Raw genomic sequence first — 23,563 nt, 5'->3', positions numbered from 1 at the left:
TCATCCGTGAAGATTGAAAACTCTCAGCAAAGGGAGTCTAGAGGGAACGTGCCTCAACATAATTAAGTGCATGTATGACAAGCCCACAGTGAAATCAAGGTCAACGGCGAAAAGCCGAAAACTTTCTTCTAAGTCAGGAATGAGAGAAGGATCCCACTCTCACCCCTTTTAATCAACATAGTTTTGAAGTCCTGCCCAGAGTAATTAGGCAACAACAAGACAAAACCCATCCAAACTGGAAAGGAAGTAAACTGTCACTATTTGCAGAGGACATATTATATAGAAAACCCTAAAGATGCCAGTAAACAACTGTTAAAAAAACAAATTCAGAAAGTTGGAAGACACGACGACCGAGATACAAAAGTCTGTTCTGTTTCTGTACACTAATAATGAACTATGAGGAATAAAGAAAATTACCCCATTCATAATAATATCAGAAGGAATGAAAAACATTGGAATAAATGTAACTAAGGAGGTAAAAGAATACACACAGAAAACTATAAACACTATAAAACTATAAAACAACTGATGGGAAGAATTAATACTGTGAAAATCCACACTACCCAGAGCAATCTGCACTCACCATGAAACAACCAATGGCACTTTTCACAGAAACAGAACAAACAAGCCTGTTTTTCTGGTACCACAAAAGGCCGTGCGTAGCAAAAGCAACGATGAGAAAGAAGAACAAACCTGGAGACATGACACTCCCTGCTTTCACACTTATATCAAAGCTACCTTAATCAAAATAGCTCTAGTAATCCAAAAATGGTATGGGATTGGCATAAAAACAGACAGATAGATCAATTGAACTAAACAGAAAGCACAGAGTTAACCCACACACTCGGTCAGTTAATTTATCTCAAAAGAGCCATAAATTTCCAGTGGGGAAAGGACAGTCTCTTCAACAAATGGTGTTGGGATAACTGGATGGCCACAGGTACAAGGACGAACCTGGACTATTGTCACACCACGCACACAGTGAGCTCAAAATGGATTAAAGACTCCATGTAAGACACGGAATCATAAAACTCTCAGAAGAAAACACAGGTGGTAAGCTCCTTGACACCGGCTTGGTGATGACTGTGTGAATCTGACTCTGAAGGCAAAAGCAACAAGATTGAAACTAAACGAGTGAGACTGCATCGAACCAAAAGCTTCCACACAGCAGAGGAAACCATCGGCAAGATGGGAAACCCTACTGAATGGGAGAACATATTTGCAAATCACATACCAGATAGCAGCTTAAGATCCAGTCTTTATAGGTAATATGTAAAGACCTCATAAAACTCTTACATCAAACCCCAAAGCAATCCACCAAAAACACACAGAGAATGTAAATAGACAGGTGTCCAAAGGAGAAATCCAGACAGGTGTGGGAAAGGTGTGTGACATCACTGATAATAAGGCCGCTGCAATCCTACACGATAGTGACATCTCCTCACACCCATTAGAATGGACATCCTCTAAAGATAAGACGTAAGTGTTGGCAAGAATGTAATGAAAAGGGAACCCTGTGCACTCCTGGGGGTGATGTCAACTGCTGAAGTCAGAATGGAAAAGAGTATGGAGGCTCCTTAAAATTAAAAATAGAACTACCAAATGATGCAGCAATTCAACTTCGGGGTATTTATCCAAGGAACTTTAAATAGACACTAATTTGAAAAGATATGTACACCCTGTGTTCACTGCAGCATTATTTCCAATAGCCAAGACATGGAAGCAACCTCGTGTCCGTCCATAGATGATGGACAAAGAAGATGTGGTCCATACATACAGTGGAATACTATTCAGCCCCGAAAAAGGAAATCTTGCCATTTGCAACAACACAGATCGACAGTGGCTCATTTCACTCAGCATAATGCTCTCAAAGAGAGAAAGACCAATCCCTTGTGATTTCACTTACACGTGGACTCAAACAAGACACCCAGCTCATAGGTACAGACAACAGATGGGTTGTGGCCAGAGGCTGGGGTGAGAAGTGGGAGAAAAGGGTGAAGTGGGTCAACAGGTACAAACTTCCAGTTATAAAACAGATCATCCATGGGTGTAATGCGCAGCAGAGCGACTACAGTTAATGATACTGAATCACATATTTGACAGTTGCTAAGAGTAAATATTAAAAGTGCTACTACCAAGAAAAAAAATTGTGTAACTATGTGTGGGGATGGATGTCAGCTGGGCTTATTGCGATGACTATTGTGCAATAGATGCAAATATGACTCGTGTGTGGTGCACCCGAAACGAACTTATATGTCAATTATACCTCGATAAAAAGGGAGGGCAGTATAGTAGGAAAGATTTACAGAAAAATAAGTATGATTTTGTAAGTATAAGCTTACAGAGATGCACAAACACAACAGAGCCAGGCTTCCAAGTTAAATTGCAATAGTGTTTTGGTCTAATGAAAGGTGCAGGAGGTCACAGCTGTAACCAAAGTCAAAATCCCTACATGACACGAGAACGATTATATCCTCTGTCCCCCTGTGTCAGGTCAGTTTACACATGCATTGTGTTAAAACAGTTCCCTAAGTTCAGCACTCCATTTGCAACATCAGCATGCATGCTCTGAGAGTGAAATCTGCACTCCCACTAGCGAGGGAAAGAGAAACAGAAACAGGACACGTATCCCATTGTGTCAGGACCATAAGGAAAGAAATAGCCTAATGAGAAAATTAGCAAGGTGATCTGAAACTGTGACCCTTAAAGTGACCTGAGGGTCATAGCGCATGTCACTTCCCAGTGACAACCGTGAAGCCCACACCTGCGCTGCTGCCCTGGTCATTGTCACGTTGTACTGTTATTTCTGTTATTTCCAGAATTAGCTTATCCTATCACAAAGCCTACTCGCTGAATGCCAGCCAAATGCACGAGCAGTACAGGATTATTTTCATAAAAAAATGGATCATGCAGACTTTGTTGTTAGGGCCAATTCAGACGAATCATGTCTTCTTCAAAGGTAGAAAACAAAAACAGTAACTAAAAAAATCATGCCTCCCTATGTCCATTGCAGCATTACTAGTAACAGCCGCAAACTAGAAGCAACCCAGGTGCCCGAGAGTAGATGATGGGTGCAGAAGTGTGGTCCATATGTACAAGTACAAAGGAATATTACTCGGCCATTCATAGGAATGAAACTTTGCCATTTGTGACAACATGGGTGGGTCTAGAGGCCATTATGCCGAGATAAGTCACACAGAGAAAAATACCACATGATCTCACGTATATGTGGAATCTAAAAAAAAACTCAACAAATGAATAAACTAAAACTGGGAACAGACCCACAGACGCAGAGGCAAGCTGATGGTGGCCAAAGGGGAGGGCTGGGGATGGGATTTTTAAAGTGTAAAATTACCACCAATGTGTAATTAGTTAATATTTGTGAAATAGTTTCTTAAAAGAAGGTTTAATAATGTATAGGTTTCTAAACAAATTGAGTTTGAACAAGTATGTCATACCATCGCCCTTTCACTCTGGCTTCAGCCAGGAGGCATCTTAAAAGGCTCAGTTAAATGATTTCCAGAAAATGTAACAGACTCACAAAAGTTCTTGAAACCTGAATTCCTTTCCACTCAAATCTTAAGCCGTCTACTTTTTGTGTAGAGATTGTTCAAGTAAAGGAATAAAGTTTATTAAACTAAAAAAAAAAGTGTATCATATCATAATAATTCATAGGTATCCGAGAAAAAAGAGATTTCTCTCAATGAGTATTTGTGGTGGTTCTATTGGGTAGAATTCTATAAACACGAAAGCACATATCTCATAGATCAGTGAAAATCTCCATCATCTTTGAGAGACATTAGAGAACAATTCAAAGGGGAAAGTCCATCGCTATTCAAAACCCAGTATCATTAATATGTAATCGACATACTGTTTAAATCTCCACATAGTGGGAGAAGAGAGCAAATGTTTCAAAACGTTCCAATATAGGAAGGAGTGGGGCGGAGTTTACGTTTACCCCAGAGAAAATGTGGGTGCAAGTCGGCTCCTTCTTTGTGAAGGCAAACGCCTCCTCCTGCTCCCCACTTAGTACAGCAGGTCCACTCGGGCATTTAAAACAGGGCGGTGCACTGGGCTTCTTCCCAGGGTCTGACCAGTCGTGATCCTTCTGCAGGTCAGCTGTCACAGCGCCTGGCGTGGCCTCCTCGAGTCCCAGGCTAAGACTCAGCAGGTGGAAACCTCGGCGGCATGTGGTTTCCTGCCCTTCCCGAAAGCGGTCAGATTTGTACTTATGCAGCAGCCAGTACACATCTTCATTCCCAAGGAAGGGAACGACACGTCTGATGTCACAAGACCTGACCCACGGCTTCCCTTATCATTTCAGACAGAATCTGCCAGGACAGCCCATCTTCCCTGTCCCACCTGCATCCCTGCTGGCAAGGAACATTCCCAATTGGCTGTGGTTCCATCACAGGTAATTCTGACGTGACCTTACACGTTCTACTGTGATACTGAACATATCTCTACATGGGAATGGCTCATTTTACCTCAGGTGCTGACTTAGCATAAAATGAAATGTTCGCAAATACCGTGAGTTAAAGAACCTGTTATCTTACGACGATTCAGCTGGAAAGTCGATGTGTTCATAAACTACCGAAGTTTACATACCTCCTAAATCGGTCTCACTTTACCAATGGGCCCCGTCGCACATGGAATCAGTAAAATCAGGACAGAGCCCACGAGATGTACGTGTCTGCCATGGGATTGGAGACCTGAACAGAACACTTGGCACATATCACCCGACTCTCCAGTACATGAGAACATCCCATGGCTTGGACGTGGAAAGACCTGGCCCTGTATTTTCATCCACAGAATGAAATGCCCCAGAAGCTGCGATCTGAAATGGCAGGTTCCTGGAGCCTGGAAACAAAATTTGAACAACCAGAGCCTCCTTCCAAATAACTGTAGTCGACAGAAGCAAACCACAGCAGCCTGAATTCAGGGAATGTCTTCTAATCAAGATCCTTTCCATTTGCAGTTTCATACAGAAACAGGCCCCTCTACCCCCCACTTGCTAGGATGTGACAACAGATGACAAGAAGTGTAATGGCTGTCATCCCATCAGGATGCCGACATTAGTGGGACAGCAATTACAAAGGAACTGACTAGACTCCACTGGCATCGGGAGGGGGCCCTCTGCCCCCCGACCTGCTCCGAGGAGGTTGTGCTGCTCCCCATCTTCCGCTGTGCTCCCATGTGTTAGGTTTGCAGCCTGGGAGTACTACAGCGTTTCTCGGAGACGAAAAGTGCAACATAAGAAATCCCTGCGAGGGGCGGTTTGCTGCTGCCTCCGGCCCTGTTCAGGCCTCACTCAGCCAGAGGAAACTTCCCCCCAGACACGTTTATGGCTTCCTCTGAGACACGCCTAAGAAAAAGGCGCATTTCCCTCTGGTGTTGTGTGATGCATGTCCCAGCGTGTCCGGTAAAGCTCCTATGGTATGAGGCAGATTACTCGTGGGATGTGTTCTGACGAAAGATTCTGTACACAGGAGTGTGCCCTTGTCTACTGTGAACTCAAACGGCTCGGAATTTAAGTAAAATTGTACACGGAAATAGCTTGAGGTGTACATGAAAATCAGAAGCTACTACAGCGTTCCCCTGGATCCACACTTCCAGTTTGTTAATGAAACATGTGACAAGTGTACCATAATAATGGCACAACTGGGGACTGAATAATGACACATTATTATTCTTTACTAACATCTGCAGTCTATCTGTATTTACTAACTTTTACCTGCTGTGATTTTTCTGCTCCAGGATCTCAGGGACACAATATGTCACTTACATTGTTGTCATGTCCCTTAGGCTGTACCTGGGTGTGACAGTTCCTCACCTTCCCGGTGTTGGTGACGCTGACAGTTTTGAGGAGGGCTGGTCATGCACTTGGTAGACTGTCACTCAAATGGAGTTTCTCTGATGTCTTCCTCATGATCAGTCGGGTTAAGGCTTCGGGGGGGAAGACCAGAGCTAACATGCCATTTTCATCACCCCATATCAAGGGTATGTACTGTCACCATGACTTTTCCCTGTTGGTGTTGACCTTGATCACCGGGCTGAGGTAGGGTTTAGTTTAGTCTGAGATTCTTGCTGAAGAAAAATCCAAGAAATGTAGTGAATCGTGGGGATTTCCTTGATCCATTCAGCAGACTCTCATTAGTCCGGCGGGAGATCTAGAGGGGTCTAGGACACTGCTTTGGTCTCTGTCACCGTCACCTTGAACAGACTCTACATGGCTCCTCATGTTCTAGACTAGGGATCATCTTCCAATGTAAGGGACAGGTTTTGTCTGAGTAGTAGAGAAGTGGGGAGCTAGTCCCCACTATGCAAGGGGCCTACTATGTGCCTACTACATTCCTACATTCCTACTGCACAGGAAGCCAGGACGCCTACCTTTGTTTTCCATCTTTTTAAAATAAGAGCACATCCCACGACTCCAAAGGCAGAGATGGTCGAGGTGGACACAAGACAAGACCCAACTACATATTCTGTCGACAAACACCAACTATGGGCATCCAAGAGAACGAAACACTGATGAGTTTAACCAAGGACTTATAAGCCCTGCACACCAAAAATGACAAGCCATTAAATTGAAAGAGACACAAATGTTGGAAAGAGATGCTGTGCTCGTGGATTGAACAACAAATATTTGAAAATGTCCATACTACCCAGAGGAATCTACATGTTTGCTGCAATTCATATAAACATTTCAACGGCATTTTTCAAAGAAGTTGAACAAATTTCTAAAACACAGAGGGTGCCAAAAAAAGTGTCTACACATTTTAAGAAAGGAAAAACTGTATTAAAATTATTTATTCAACATATACCGATAACAAAAGATGAACACAAGTCACATTTGACTAGTTTTATTACAAGAGGTGCTCAAAGTGGTTACCATCAGCGTCCGGACACTTCTGATGACGGCGAATTCTGGCTTGAGCAACGTTGACACCAGTGCCCACTTGTACCGCTGCACGTGCCGTTTCAATTTCTTCTCACAGCACCGTGCGTCTCAAACTTATCTTGGATGCATGCACTTGTTAGGTGCGTTGGAGGTTCTGTTGCATACTCACGCCTCCATTGTCGTTGTACTTCTGCCACGTACTCGAATTTCAAATACCACTTCAAAATGGTCTCACGCTCCTTGAACGACAGCCATGCTTCTGCCATTTTCTTTGACTGTCCTGCCTGTCGCGTGGTGACGCTAGCATTCACTTGATTACCGCCATGTTTTGAGTGAACGCCATGCTACACATTGCTACCATAATTCAATTCAACTTCGAAAAGTAATACATAGACAACATCGCTTAAAATGTGTATACGTTTTTTTGGCACCCGTGGTATATGTGGAACAACAAAAGACCCTGAATAACCAAAGCAATCATGAGAAAGAGGATAACACTGGAGGCATCACTCTCCCTAATTTGAAACTATATTGAAGACTATAGTAATCAAAACAGTATGATACTGGCATAACACACACACAGATCAATGGGACTGAATCGAGAGCCCAGAAATGAACCCACACATATATGGCCAATTAATTCACAACAAAGAAGCCAAGAACATACAATTAGGGAAAGGGACAATCTTGTCAATAAATGATGTTGAGAAACGGGACAGCCCTTGCAAAAGAGTCAAGCTGGATCACTCTCTTACACATACATAAAATTCCACACAAGGTCATTTAAAACCTTAAAGGTAAGACCTGAAACCGTAAAACTCCCAAAAGAAAACATAGATGGTAAGCTCCCTGACACAGGTCTTGGTGAAGATTTTTAAAAATCTGACACCCAAAGCTACAAAAGCACAAGCAAACAAACAAAACTACAGTATAAAGCAAAGGAAGTCATCAAGAAAATGAAAGGTAACCTACTGAATGGAAGAAAATATTTACAAATCATATCTGACATAGAGTTAATATCTAAAATACATAAAAAGCTCATATAACTCAGTAGAAAAAATATCTGATTAAAAAGTGGACAAGCAGAAGAGAATTCAAAGAAATATGGCCACAGGCCCCTGAATATATGCAGAAGATCATTAATCATCAGAATTGCAAATTCACACCACAGTGGGACCTCCCCTCCCACCTGGCAGACTGACCATCATCAAAGAGACAAGAAACCAATGTTGGCGAGGATGTGGAGAAAAGGGAACCCTCGTGCACTGTTGTTGGAATTGCAAACTGGCGCGGCCACTATGGAAAAAGGAAGGAGTTTCCTTAAGGATTTTAAAATAGCACTACCATATGACGTAGCAATTCCACTTCTGGGTATTTATCTGCAGACACGTGAAAAACACTAAACTGAAAAAGACATATGTCCCCGCTGTTCATTGCAGCATGACGTACAGTAGCTAAGATGTGGAAATAACCGGTGTCCATCTGTGGATGAATGTATAAAGAAAATGTGGTTATTATGCAGCCATAAACAAATGAAATCTTACCATTTGCAACAATGGATGGACCTTGATGGCATTATGCTAAGTGAAACAGGTCAGACAGAGACAATTTCTTCATGATCTTAGTTATATGAGGAATAAAAGCAAAAACAAGCTCGTGGACACTTAGAACAGTTTGGCTGTTGCCAAAGGTGGGGAGTGGGCAAAATGAACAAGGGGGTCAAAAGTATAAACTTCCAGCTAGGTAATAAATAATTCTTGATTGCACAGCATGGACCACAGTTAATAGCACTCTATTGTATCTGTGATATTTGCTAAGAGAGGAGATGGTAAAAGTTCTCGTCACAGGAGAAACATTGTGTAAGTATGTAAGGTGACAGACTACTAGACTTGTTGTGGTGATCATTTCTCAATGTGTTCATATATGAAATTGTTATCATGTACACCTGAAACCAGTATGTTATATCAATTATACCTCAATAAAAAAAGCTGAAAATTTTTTAATGAAAGTACATTTCTATATAACAAAAAACCCAAAGCATCAACAGTGCAACTCGCTGGTGATTTTTATCCTATTTTTTATACTTCTGAGTTTTACAAATAATTTTAAGAGGAGCCTTTGTTATTTTTAAATCAGAGAAAAAGCTATTTTAAAATATCGATTGATGGTGACCCATTAACCCAGTTGTTTAGAGCATGGTGCTAACAACCCCAAGGTTTCCGGTTCGATCCCCACATGGGCCACTGTGAGCTGCGACCTCCTTAAAAATAGATAAATGAATAGATAGATAATCAAATAAATAAAATCGTTATGAAAAATCCATTGATAATGGTTGAAAAAGAAACCAAATGTAAGGACGTGGTAGCTTAAACATAAAGGAACAGAGAGAGACACTAATGCCAACACCAGTAAAAACTTCAAGTATCCATACTAATTTCGGAAAAGCAGAATTCAGAACAAGGAAGATTATCCGGGACAAAGTGGGACTTCATGTCACCATAAAGGGGACAACTGTCCATGAAGACACAGCGTTTCCAAACAGGCATGCTGCCAACGACATCAACATACGAGGCAAAATCTGTTAGAAGTGGAAGGAAAAGTGACACACATGGCATTATCGTCAGAAACCCCAACACCTCTCCTGGTGACCAGGATATTCCAAACCAAGAATACTGCACGGTGCACAGAGTATGATAAGGACAAGGGATGGAGTCGCGGGAACAGAAGGACCTCCCTTGCTGACTCACGATTATTCACAGCACACATGGCCTGGGGTGCGTAACGGGTAACTAGCCAATACCAGAGAGTTTGCTCGTCTGACATCAATGATCACAGTTGCTGGGCTTTGCAGGAGGATTGCTGATACAGTTCTCCCTTACAGCAAGTGAGCCGGCCTCTCCACGTACCCGTCTCCAGGATCCCTGACAGTAAGCTGTATTAGGGGGTATGGAACCCGGTCACTGATCAGGACAGCGAGGCACAAATTACTGCAGAAACTTGACAGGCCAAACCTCCCGTGGACTCTGCGAGTGACCGGAGAGGCCCCATATGTGTAATGAGGCCAGTTCTGAGTGAAAGGACAGGGTGTGACACTGGCTTCCTGAGCATCAGCGCAGGTGGCACTTGGGCCAAACTTTCCTCTGACACAGAGACCCAGTCTCCGGAAGGGGACGGCCACCCGCCTTTGGTGACAGCCCCTCCAGCAGCCCGGGGTGGCGGTGGGACTCTACCCCTGGAGTGTGCTTGCCCCAGATTTGGGACGTGATTGACGTGTGACAATGTGGGATTACGGTGCATGACGTGATGTGACGTGGTACCTATTGTGAAGTGTGACCACAGGGAGGCTAGCTGGCACATTCCTTACCTCTGGTAATGTCCGCTCTGTTGTTATACTGAGAACCTATACTCTCCTGGCAACTTCCAGGACACAAGTGTCAGCTACCGTCACCAGGCTGTCCGCCAGGTTCTGAATGAACCCACCTTGTCACTAGACGTCTGCCCAACACATCCGCGCCCCGGCATCCATACCGCTCTGCCTCTGTGACACCTGCTTTCTAGAACCAAATGGAAGTGAGCTCGGGCAGCACTGTCTGACATGATGGGTTGTGACTGAATGGACGTTTGCATCACTTGGGAGCCCAGCTTTGGGACGCGATGTGCCTCATGTGCTTTGGGACATGTTGTGGTGAACACAGTCACGTGTGTTCATGTGTGACGGTTCTTGTTGTGTGACGTCATGGGGACCTGCTTGCTTCTGCCAGGGGTTTGAAGACCCAGCAGGCACATCACCCTCAAGCCGTTCCCTGGTGTTTCTGTCTCGTCGACATGTGTGTGTGTGTGTGTGTGTGTTTATGAATTGTCAGGGGAGAAACCAAGACTTGCATCCTGTGGCGGTCCCGGCACCCAGGTGGAACATAGGTATGGGGGGCGTGTGTACAGCACGTTGACAGGCTGATGATAATTCACTGCGCATTTCAACGTTGGTGGAAGGCAGACCCTCAATATTCTCCCCACAAGAAACGGAATGTTCTGTGCGGTGTGTGGTGCCGATGTTCACGACACTTCCTGTGGTCATGTTTCTGTTCTTATTCTGCCGCTTTGCTTCCCGAGTGACAGCCTGAGTGACCTATGATCAGCCTTCATCCTGGGAGAAAGTCCAGGAACTGATGTCTGTGACGTGCTCCTCGGGGCATCAGGGACCCAGAGTCAACCTATGTGTCTCCGTGGCAGGTTCTCGGAACCCAAAGCATCAGTAACATTTGAATCCAACCGGCCAGGAGGCAGTTTTGGTTTATAAATTGTTGGAGAAACACTGTCTACAGGCAGAACCCAGAGACATTCCTTTCCTGGCTGGCTGGCGCATCAGCCTCTTTCCAGAGGTGATTTCTTCTGATGCCCTGGTCACAGTGACGGGCCTGGCCAGCAGACCTCACACAGAGTCGCAGTGTTGGTGCACACCTGCTCTTCAGGCCAGAAAGCTAGCCCTGTCACCAAGGGCATCAAATTCTCACGATGTAGATGACGCTTCAGGGAAAAAGCACATTCTGTTTTCGCCCCTGTTAAAGTTTTGCCCTGGGGATTCCCTGTGTATCCCATGCTTCTTTCCTATGAGAGACTTGCTACATTGTATCTGATATTTCTCGGTGTTGTGCGGTAGCGTCACGTCACCGTGTTTTATCTTCTGCACTTCTTCCTGGACATGCTCATTTTATTTTCTAAGTGATCGTCTCAGGTCCAGCCCAGAAATTCCCTGACAGATGGGAGAGACCGGACACTAAGCGGTAGCCGCACTGCTCTAGTTTCTACGTTAATTAGTTTCCAGCCTAAACTCTCTCACTCTTGACCCACATGCAAGATGTGTTTCCATGAGACACCTCATGTCTCCTCCACGCAACTTGTCACAAGAACACAGGACACGTGCAGACATCCTGGGGGCACCTGATGGCTCAAGCGGCCCCAGCCCCCAGAGGGGCCCCATCTGCTCACAGCTCACTCAGCCTCAGAGTATCCCACACAAAGGATGTGCCAGTTTGAAGACCCATAAACAGAAAGTCCACCGAGGAGAAGCCCGGGGGAACAATTCTCAAGCAAGTCCTCAAGTGAGCGTCACCCCTGTCACGGACACTCCAAGGTCAACTGCTCCTGATATGAGGTCCCACCACCACCCCAGCGTTTCTGCCGGATTCCGAGGCAGATCTAGTCACAGAGCACCAGACAACCCAACGGAGGGCGCCGTACACAGCCACAGGCCGTGCTCTTCACACGTGTCCAGCACAAGGAGAAGCTGAGGGCCTGGTCCTACATCAGTCCTGCCCAGGAGGCCTGTCCTCTCGAAAGCCGAATACTGAGAAGAGTGGTGACAGCTGAATAGGGACTGAAGCACACAGGGCACTAAACCAGTGTTGACATCTGTATGTTGAAAATATGTTTTGTTATGAAAGAGAATAATTTGATTATCAGAGGTACGGAGGAAAACGTCCCCAATTTAATCTGAAATAGTTCAGACGGAAATCATATACAGACAGACAGTCAGAGAGAGACAGAGCAAGAGGGAGACAGAGAGGGAGGGAGTCAGAGGAAGAGAAAGGGAGAGAAACAGGAGCACACAGCACAGATGGAGTCAGGGGAAGTGAAAGGAAATATAAACATTGCTGATTTGGGGTAAAACATGTGCTCAGGTTCCTTTTATTGTGCTTACACCTTTATTGTGAGGTTGAAACTATACATTTGAACAGAAGTCACTAACAGAAATAACTGTGAGGAAATCAGAAAGCGCAGTCAGTCAAGCCCTGGGTCTGTGTCCCCCCAAGGGGTCCCATGACCACCGTGCTCCAAGCGCGAGGTGGGGTCGCGGCCTTGCTCTGGGCTGCAGAACTGAGGGGCCGAGGGCAGGTGGGGGCAGGGCCGGCCCCAGCTGCCGCTCTGTATCTGAGCCCCGCTGGCTGTTAGAAATGCAGACTCCCAGGCCCTACTCTGTTCCATTTCCTGCCCACCCCCAATGGGTACCTGGCGTCACCATGTGAATTTAAAGCCCCAGTGAAGTCAGTCTGCATCTGGGTGAGGAACCACCAGCGGGCCTGTCAGGCCTCATGCGTGCCTCCACTGCATCCTGAGGGGCACGGCCGCTCCCGGGGTGCTGAACCGGGGCATTGCTGCTGGACTTGTGTAATGCAGGGGCTCAGCTCCCTGTCGGGGAACACAGAGAATGGTGATGCCATAAAGAAACAAGCCTGGAGTCATGGATAGGGGGTACATACCACTCTATTCTGGGCGGCGGCTGGTGGTCACGCAGGGTGTCCTGCGGGGTCTCTGGTCCCGCGCCCCACATAAGAACGCAGGACATGGTGAGGCCAAAAAGGAACACCCACGGAGCCATAGATAGGGGAGTCATACCACTATAGTCTCGCTGGCGGCTGGGTTGGAGACACAGGAGGCTGGAGCCACATGATGCACAACCCGCGTCTGCTTGTCTCTGCCAACCCACCTCACTTGCTACCTTAGCCACGGCAGTGGCCATCAGTGGCTAATGGCTAATGGGTTACAGCTGATGGCCATCTACTACCCGAGTCAACGCCTTTCCACGTGAGGTCGAGAGCCTGGAAACTGCTCTCCTGGCTCTGTCCCCACACTCCACTCGCAGCTGTAAACGGTGGTTGATGAGAGGGACTCCGGTACAAACCCCCCAGGTCCCAGTGCTTCAGCAGCCAGCTCACCACCGGGCCAAAAGCGAACACGTGGATCGTCACGGTCCCTCATGTGTCCCCCCACTACCTCCAGCTGCTCTCCACAGAGCACCTCCAGAAGCAAGTTGTTGGGACGAGTCCCAGAGAGCAGTTTCCAGGCTCTCTGCCTCACGTGGCGAGGTGCTGGCTCAGTCGTGTGGCCTGTGCATGCACGGACACTCTCTATGTAAGCAGTTATGTAACCAGTGGCCCGTCAGCCACCACTGTTCTGTATGCTATAGAACTGCTACGTTAGCAAGTGCAGATCTGGCCGAGCCTACTTCCTGTGTCTCACCCGGCCTCCATCGAGACTGTGGCACAGGAAAACCCCTTGTTGGGGTACTGGCGGATGTTTGCTTCTTGTGTCTCGACCAGTGTGGGGACAGAGCCAGGAGAGCAGTTTCCAGGCTCTCGCCCTCACATGGAAAGGCGTTGACTCGGGTAGTAGGTGGCCGTCAGGTGTAACCCGTTAGCCATCAGCCACTGATATAACTGCCGGGGCTACGCTGGCAAGTTGGTTGATTGGCAGAGAAGCGAATGGCAGATTGCAGATCGTGTGGCTCCTGCTTCCTGTGTCTCCACCCAGCTGCCAGGAGAGTATACTGGGACGAACCCCCTCTCCATGGCTCCGTGGGTGTTCCTTTTTGGCCTCACCATGTCCTGCGTCCCTGTGCGGGGAGCAGGACCCGAGACCCTGCATGACAGTGGGGACAAGGACCCGAGCCAGGATCTCGGAGCCACTCTGCTGGTTTTGCCACTTCCTGAGATGGAAAAGCAAGAGCAGGGAGGTCAGCAGGTAGGAGCAATAATCTTGTTTAGACTTTTCAGTTTAAAGGTCCCATCAGAGGAAGAATAGGAAGGCGAGAGTGAAGACACTGGAGCCAATTGGTGGAGAAGGTTCACGTCCACAGGTGAATCCTTAGAGGAAACAAGAGTGCTCGCACTGACTCCTCCCTCTGCTGCTAACTGCACTGTCACCCATAGGTGGGAGGAAGTGTATGAAATAAGACAAAACATCGAATCATTGAGGGTGTCTGGGATCAGTCTGAAAGTGTACTTGTGTGTTGTTTCCTTTGACTAGAAGAAAAGAGCAGAAAGCGAGTCAGTAACTAATTATACTGAGGCCTCAGTCAACGTCCTCGGTCGGTTCCGGAAACTCACGTTAAGTGAAACAACACAAGGAAGCCCAGTTGCCCCCAGGCTAACTGACATGAACACAAGTCCCCATGACGCTTTGTCACAGAACCATCAGCAAACGTCTAAAGAAAGACCCGAACACTTCTACTGGTAAACACTGAAGTAAACATCAGCTGCCCATACATGAAGGGAGAGGAATAAAAACAAGTGAGATCGTCATTTCCCACCTGCTCCTCCCAGTACAAGGTCAAGGGTGCCGGAGCCTTTATCGGGGCTCAGGGTGCAGATGGGACCCACCCTGGGCAGGAAGGGACGCCCGTCCACCGCAGGGCCGCTCACACCCACACCTACTAGACGGGGTCAATGCAGACGCCTGTTCACCTCACGCGCACGTCTATGGGACGTGGGAGGACCCCGGGGTCCCAGAGAAAACCCATACAGGCAGACGTGGGGAGAACGTCACACAGAGCTGTCTGGCTGGGAAGCATGTTTTTCATCACAGCTCTAACTAAAGGACGTTACTACAGGAACGGCTGTACACAGGTGACAGGCGTCGTTATGGGGAAGCACAGAGCTGTCCCCTAAGTTGTCTTCTCCAGGGCTAAGCCCTGCACTCAAGCCTGCCTACCAGAGATCCAGAGCTGCAGACTCCGCAGGTCACTCCCAGGCGGGCTCCCCTCTGCCCTCCCCACTCCTGGGACCCATGGCCTCCATGCATGGTTCCCCTGTAAGCAGAGGGTCTGCAGGGCCCTGGCCACCTACAAGGCAGAAGCTGAGGAAGCTGATGACTCACCCAAGTCACCAGCTCTGACAATGTTTGCAGTCAAGGTCCTTGGTCTTGCTGTGTGGGGGCTGTTGGGCCAGGGCCCACCAACGGGGGCCTCGAAGGGACACACGGTGACTTTTCACTGTTCTGGAGGTTGGAAAGGCAGGATCCACGGGCCGCTTTCTGGTGGCAGAGACGCATCTTCTCCCTGGGTGCTCTCCTGATGGACGGCTGTGGGCGTCTCTGGCCCCTCTTTATTGGGGCCTTGGACATGGCCTGAGCACCTTGGATTTCTCTCATTTATCCTCCCAAATCCAGGCTTCAGTCCCAACTCGAGGGCTCCATCCTCAGGACTCATCACTTCCCATCGGCCCCACCGGCCCGCACAGTCACCTGGGGGCAGGAGTCCCGTCTGAACGAGGGCATGCAAACAAACACTCAGTCCGTAGCCCCCCCCACCACTCATAGGATAATCTTCCTCGGGTCTCAAAGCAGTCTGGATGAAATAAATCGTATCCTATAAACCCCAGGAAAGTCTGCTTTCAGTGTCCGTTTTAAAGAGAACAGCACTGTCATGCAGGGGGGCATGCGGGGTCTCTGGTCCCGCTCCCCACATAAGAATGCAGGACATGGTGAGGCCAAAAAGGAACACCCACGGAGCCATAGGTAGTGGAGTCATACCACTATAGCCTCGCTGACAGCTGGTTTGGCGACACAGGAAGCAGGAGCCACACGATCCTCAATCCACACTCCACCCTTGCTAGCCCCCATTTTTCTGCTAACGTAGCCACGGCAGTTATATTCGTGGCCAATGGCTCACTGGTTACAGCTGACAGCCAACTAGCCACAGCTAATGGCCATCCAGTCACAGTTGATGGCCATTTACTACCTGAGCCAGCAGCTTTCCACATGAGGTCGAGCTCCTGGAAACTGCACTCCTGGCTCTGTCCCCAAAAGCACAAACTGAATTGTTTGAAATCCCATCAGAAAGTGGCCACTGAGCTCTGAGTCCAGGCAACTTTGACCAAACGTCTTTCTGTAGAGACAGCCATTGGGACTGGACCAGGTCACAGAAAGATGTCTCCCTGCATTCACTGGAACCTGTGACATTTGCCTGACATGGTGAAGGTCTGACGACTTTAATGTCACCTCATGCACTAAGAACAATTTCATTATGGGCAATATGAGGAATAATGTCCCCATGATGTCAAGTTACAACCCCAGTGCCATGCTGGCCTTAAATATATTCCTGCTAATACTCTCAGCTCACCCTAGTTCAGAAGTGACCTGTTTATTCCGTCATGTTACCTTTCTTCAGCACATTCCAGAAGGTACCGAAGGGGGAAAATGTAAAAAGTGTACAAACCTTTTTATTCATGTATCTTTTTGTTTATACACGGGCTGGAAGGTGATGCTGTACAAATTCGTGGTCAACAATTTCTCTAGTTCACTGGACAGCAGCATTCTGCAGAAAGACGGATTAGAGACAGCCATTTCCAACCAAACAAGTCAGCACTGCTTCGTGTTTCCTAACGCACATTTCATGGGAACCTGCGCTGTCGGGCACTGAACCTGGCTCAGCTTGGAGCAAGCGTGGGAGACGAGCAGGTCCAGGACCCCAGCACCGGCTCCGTGATGGGCAGGGCTGCACCTCTGTGAGTCTGTTTCCACACCCTTACCTGCAAATCGGAAAAGCAACGGTGTCCGAAGCATGGATTTCTGCAGAAGAAATGAGAGAAACCCAAGGTGCTCAGCCCAGGTCCAAGTCCAGTTCAATGTTCGACGTGTGTTAGCTTCACACAAATCAATCATAAAACATCACTAATATTGATCCGTGTTTGATCTTCACAGATATGGACAGTGACTCAGAGGAGCCCAGTGTGTTTACCTCTCCAGGTGAAGACGATGGCAGCTGCCATTGAGGCCCGAGTCTGGGTGCTCCAAAGCCTGTGCCCTCTACTCCACACCCCAGAGTCCTCACGACCTTGCCTAGACTGCACCCTAGAATGCGCAACAGTCAGAAAGTTGTAGTGTTTGGGGTTGCCAAGAACATGGCACAATTTCCTTTATTAAAAAAAAAAAAAAAAAAAAAAAAAAGAACACTTTCCTTTGATTTCTCCTTGTTTTCCAACATTATGATTATAAAAGTGAATACGTGTGGGAGAATAATTTGAAAAACAATGTTAGTGTCAAGAAGTTCAAACACAGCAATTCCGCACGCCGTGCTTTTTAAAGGAACTCTGAATATGAGACTGATATTGCGAGTGGAGATCGCGCCCTGACACTGTCTTTTAAAGCGCTGGAAATTGCCCCATGCAGCAGCCGGTAGCAGAACGCTCACTTTGAGGAGCTCCGGATGTCTGGTAGACAGATGGACTGTCCCCATGGAGAGCCTGGCACGCGGGATTTCACAAACACCAGTCAGTGCACATGTCACATGTGATGCCCCGCCTCCGCTGGGTGGTGCTCCCACCACCAGGACCGCCTGTCGGGTGGTGCCCAGCGGTTGGTAAGCTGTCTTTGCAGCCTTTGTACAGGTTGTTCTGGCCAAGGACTTCCTTTTTAAAACCCCCACCTGTGAAGGAACATAAGGAAGTCCCTTCACGGTCACGTGATGTTTCAAGCAGTCTCATGGCCCAATGCAGGTGGCGGTTTGGCAGAAACTGAGTCGCAATGGGGGCTGGAGTGTGCGGGATAAACCAAGCTGCTCTCAGTTCTGGGCACAAGGAAGAGAGGGCATTTCTTTTTATTTTTTAAAGTGGCCTCTAGTAACTCCATTTTTCATATTTTTCTTGAACAAACGATGTGACGACACCGGGATTTCAAGTCTCTTTTCACCCTAACAAGCAGTTGTTATCCTTTGTGACTTTTCAAGCATGGGATAAAAATACCTGCTTAATCACAGTGTTCAAAAGCCCCAAACCAGTCACCCGCCTCTTTTTCCCAAATGCACAGCAAACAGAATTTCATGTTGGAAACTTCAATCGGCAGCATTTCCACATAGTTTACTAACTTGCGTTGACGTAGAAAAGCACATCACGGCCGTGATCAGTGAGAACCCCGTGACACTACTGTCACAGTTGCTAAGTAACACAATTTAAAAATTTTTAAGAGATGTTCTAAAGTTCATTTAGAACATCTCTTAAAATATTTAAAAATTTTTAAAAGTAGTGGACATTTAGATTTTGAATTTACCAGTAAGCAGTTGGCTTCTTCCTTGAAATTCCTGAAATAGTGGGATTTCTTTTCTTTCCACTAGGTTCAGCGATTATGAACTCTGCTTTTCGTTAACATTTTTGCTGAAATTGCCAGATCTGCATGCTTTTCATGATTCACTGAAATTTGTAAACGGAGCCCAAATGAAATAGCTGTGCATTACTAGCTGAGCTGCTATTGACAGCTGCACTTGGAACAACGTACAAATGGAAACTGTTTAAAACAATAACCTGAAGCAATTACGTACCAATAACCACCAGAAACTGCCACACCTGCTTTCCATCCATCCTTATCAAGGAGCCCAACTCAAAAATCACAAGTGTGGGAAACTAACCGTTAGCAGCTGGTCCATGCAGATGTCAGAACAAACGTCACTGAGGTGTCATCCGCTCCATACAACCTCACAGGTGTGTGCTGAAGGTCCAGAGCTTTTTTTGATCGAGTATGTTGGGGCCAACATGGTTTTATTTCCAACATGCAGCAGTCCACCATGGGTCCTGAAATGGCAGGAGGAAATTTTATAAAGCAAGATGAGCATTCCAGTTCACTTTTTATTTTGGGAAACTTGTGTCCCTGATCCCATCTGTTGAGATACACAAGTTCAGCGTCCTCTCTTTGATTAATACTTGGGAGCAAGCGGCCTGGTAAGGAAGAGGAGCATCCATGCACCTGGTCTTCCCAGGGGTGAGGCTCCTCACTCATTATCTGAGGCATGGAGCTCATGTAGGAGCCGTCGGGTTGCATTAAAAACACTGCTCAGCATAGCTGTCATTCACATTTCAAGATTTCTCACTGGAGAAAGGCCTTCACAAGGAGCGCCTGGTAACAACCAGTCTTCTTCTCCCATCGGCAAATTGGGTTTCTTCCTAGGGCAAAGTCGTCCACATTCATTGGAAAAAGGTGCTTTGTTCCACAGAACATGTGCGAAATGACATCACAGGTTCTACTGGTTAAATAAATAGTTGGCAAGAGCCAGGGGAGGAAGCAACAGACCATATATTAGAGCACGTTGACTCATGACAAAACTCATGATTCTTTACAAATTTAATTCTACAGGATAGAAATCTTTCAAAAGGAATCTTGCTAGATTCTGGAGTTCTTTCAGATGGGAAGAGGACTTTAGCAAGTATTTTATTCTTTTCCCCAAATGAAGGACTGGTGACATTAGACACTGTGTGTGTACCTGTGTGAGTAGTGGAGGTGGGGGAGGGGGGCACCATTGACTGTGATGTGTTATTTTTGTTTTGTGAGAAACAAGAAACACTCTGTTGCCCCAAAAGTCTTTATGTTTGTTTAAGGTGGTTGATAAATTTTATTAAATTAGTTGGCAGACAGATTGAGCATTAAAACAACAGTATCTCTTTTCATTGAACACCTGGGAATAATGTGAGCATTTACAATTTGTTTTTTCTCTGGTAACTAGGTGGGTTTTTTTTTTTTAATTTCTTTTTTAAAATTTCCTTTCCATCCCCCACCCCGTGCCCCAAAAGTCTTTAGAACAACAAACTATATAGTAGATTATAATGTCTACATAAACAACCTGCTAAAATTAGTTTTCTTAAATCCATGTTTTACAGGAAAGTAAAGAGAGAGCACTATTTAGAAAGTAAAAAAATAAAAAAGTGAAGCAGGTGTTCATGGGAAGAATCAGGAAAGTTAAAGATGGTAGGTGTGGGGACAGAGCCAGGAGTGCAGTTTCCAGGCTCTCGGCCTCACGTGGAAAGGTGCTGGCTCAGGTAGTAAATGGCCATCAACTGTGATTGGATGGCCATCAGCTGTGACTAGTTGGCCGTCAGCTGTAACCAGTGAGCCATTGGCCACTAATGTAACTGCCGTGGCTACGCTAGCAGAAAATGGGGGGCTAGCAAGGAGATGGTGGCTGGGAAGCGCGGATTGCATGGCAGAGTCGAGGGGAGTCGGTCGGTTGGCAGAAAAGCGGACAGCAGGTCGCACGTTGTGTAAATGCAGCCTCCAGTGAGACTATAGTGGTGTGACTCCCCTACCTATGGCTCCATGGGTGTTCCTTTTTGGCCTCACCATGTCCTGCGTTCTTATGTGGGGAGCGGGAGCTGAGACCCTGCAGGCCGCCCCACAGGACAGTAGGACTAAGAGAAATGAGAATATTGCTGCATTCACCTCATGGCTTGATTTTGAAAGACCACCTCTTCTGAGAAGGCTTTCATGGTTACCTCATTTGAAAATGCAAACGTCTCACTCATTCCCACCAGGACTACCATTGTTCTGCTCAGTTTCCTTCCCCCCCTCATCCCTGACACTAGACGATTATTTTTGTCTCATTTTATGTTCATTTGGTCAGTGGTGAGTTTTTCCTAAGGGAATAAGATCAACTACAGGACATCGGAAACGTGCCACTTCCTCACTAGACCACTGGAGTCTACTGGAGAGCCTGAAATGTAGCAGAATGCTTGGGTAGATTTATCTCCACAATAAATGGACCTCATTTTCCATATGTTAACAAACAAAAGAAAGCAGAGAAACTTCCTTTTGCTGCTAAAAACACATCTTTCATTTATAAATGCTGCAAACCTCCTCCCAATTATTTTTAGTACTTGTCACTGATCAAGGATTAAATTGAAAGTGTGGATTCTCCAGAGTTTCCCATTACTTTTAGGAGAAAAGCAATTTCATCATTTGGGTCATATCTTTGCAGCGTGAATTTGCATGCCCTTGTGAAAATCAGAAGCACAAGGAAACCAGCCTTGAAAATTCTGCGCAGACAAAACCAGTTTTTACACTTTACCAGCAAAGTGTAATTTAGCTTGTTTTTCGAGATGAACTTGACCTGGGTCCCTTCTTGTTTATGCTTCTGGAAATCGTAAGAAAAGCTCACACTAGTCCTAACATTGGCGTCAGGTGAGCATTGACCAATGCCCTGTCATTTAAGAAGATTCTGCTATTGTAACCCGTCAGTGTGCCCTCTCACCATATGAGCTGCCTCAGAACAACACACCGAGCCCCGGTCCATGGTTTGCTTTGAGTGTTCCCGGTTTGTGAACTACCTTTCTGGTGAGTCCTCAATAAACTTTCTCTAACTACTACTGTGGTGACTTGTTGGCTTTACTTCTGTTATTTCTGAGCTCTTGTTATTTCTGAACTTTTGACACCCCGTAGCATTTGTAGCTCTGGCTCTGCTTCAATCTGGGCATTCAATTGCTATCACTGACACCATTTTAAACATAGAGAATTGTGCACTCTGTCAAATCCATTCTTTTTTTAAAATGTGAGTAATTGGTAATTAGGTTGCCATAACACAAATTATTTACATGTAAGTTTACAAAACACTCATACTTTTGCTAAATTTTACTATCGCTACAAAGAATTTGGTCTGTTCCTACATTTGACTGGAATAACATTTGAGTTAAATAACAATCTAAAACTCTCTGAAAATTGAGATGACTAAGACCTCAATATCTAATGGTGCGAAGTTGCCTCGAATGTTATCGTTAAATGCCTTAAAGAATCAATTCACTTACTTTAAAAATAATGAAAATGATGATGACAATATAAGCTAATACTTAACGTGTGTCAGAATCTCTTCTGAACACTACATTTTTTATAAGTTTGTTCATGTGTGTCTGTATATCTGTATGTGTGTGTCCATGTGTCCGTGGGTGTCTATGTGTATGTGTCTGTCCGTGTGTGTGTCCATGTGTGTCCATGTGTCTGTGTGTGTCTCTGTGTCTGTGTCTATATGGACGTGTGTGTCCATGTGTCTGTGTGTGTGTCCGTGTGTGTCTCCATGTGTGTGTGTATGTGTGTGCACAAGTGGTTTGTGCTTATTTGCTAAGGTCAAACCTTTGCGTCATTGGTCTGTGGTAGTAGGTTTAATAGGGCATTCCGAGATACAGCATTCTAGATGTTCATTTGTATTTTCCTATAGAGTTTGTGACAGTCAATAATGCTCCTGAAATTTAGTGTTGAAAGTTGTGTTTGGAAAGGACCTCCCAATGTCGCCTGAGTGGACACACACAATCTTCCTGAACAAGCCATCCTTTCCCCAACTGACTATAAATACCTCTACCCAGTACTCATTTTCATTTTCTGATTACGTTGCATAATGATAAAAATATACAATGTATTCTCATTGCATCCTTATTCTCTTCCTGAAAAACGACAGAAACATAAAAATAAGAAAATGAGGGAGGGTGAGAAGAAACAGGAGGAAGAAGGGGAGGAAACCCTGGTTTCTTGAGAATTTCTTCTCAGCCAAAATTTTTGCTGAGACAGGATTCTGAATAGTTTGGAGCCTTCCTCCATTCTAATCGAGAGCAGCAACTGAATTAAAATCTTCTTCTCCCACAGAAGATGAGATACGTGAGCTCTGGCTGCAATCCCAGTTACAGTCAGAATACCTGAGTCCAAGTGTGCAGAGCTGTAGTGAGAATCGGGTAAGATTCATGTAAGTGTGAGTGTGTATGAGTGTGAGTGGGAGTGTGTGTGTGTGTGTGTGCATGTGCAAGCAGGAACAGGACATTTCCGTATGTGGATTGTAGTCATTCACTTTTTAGCTTTAAAAATGATCAAATATTTTGCGTGTATTCCCATTGAAAATGTAGCTAAGGACTAATATATTTTTTAATTTGGTAAAGATACTAATCACAGATCGAGTTTAAACTCTGTGTGACTCCTGACAGGGTCGTGAACTGTGCTCCAGTGTTGAGTGAGATTAAACCAAATTGGGCAGGAAGAGAGATGGGTGGTCCCCCCTTAGACTCACTGTCCCCGTGCATCTGGGCAGGTAGGTACAGCTTCCGGGTTTGTGAGGGCATTAGCCAGGGAGAGCCAGCATCAGTCTGTGAT

Source organism: Rhinolophus ferrumequinum, unplaced genomic scaffold (genome assembly GCF_004115265.2).
Source record: "Rhinolophus ferrumequinum isolate MPI-CBG mRhiFer1 unplaced genomic scaffold, mRhiFer1_v1.p scaffold_109_arrow_ctg1, whole genome shotgun sequence".
In the NCBI taxonomy this organism is placed as follows: domain Eukaryota; kingdom Metazoa; phylum Chordata; class Mammalia; order Chiroptera; family Rhinolophidae; genus Rhinolophus; species Rhinolophus ferrumequinum.
This window is presented reverse-complemented; position numbering follows the sequence as displayed.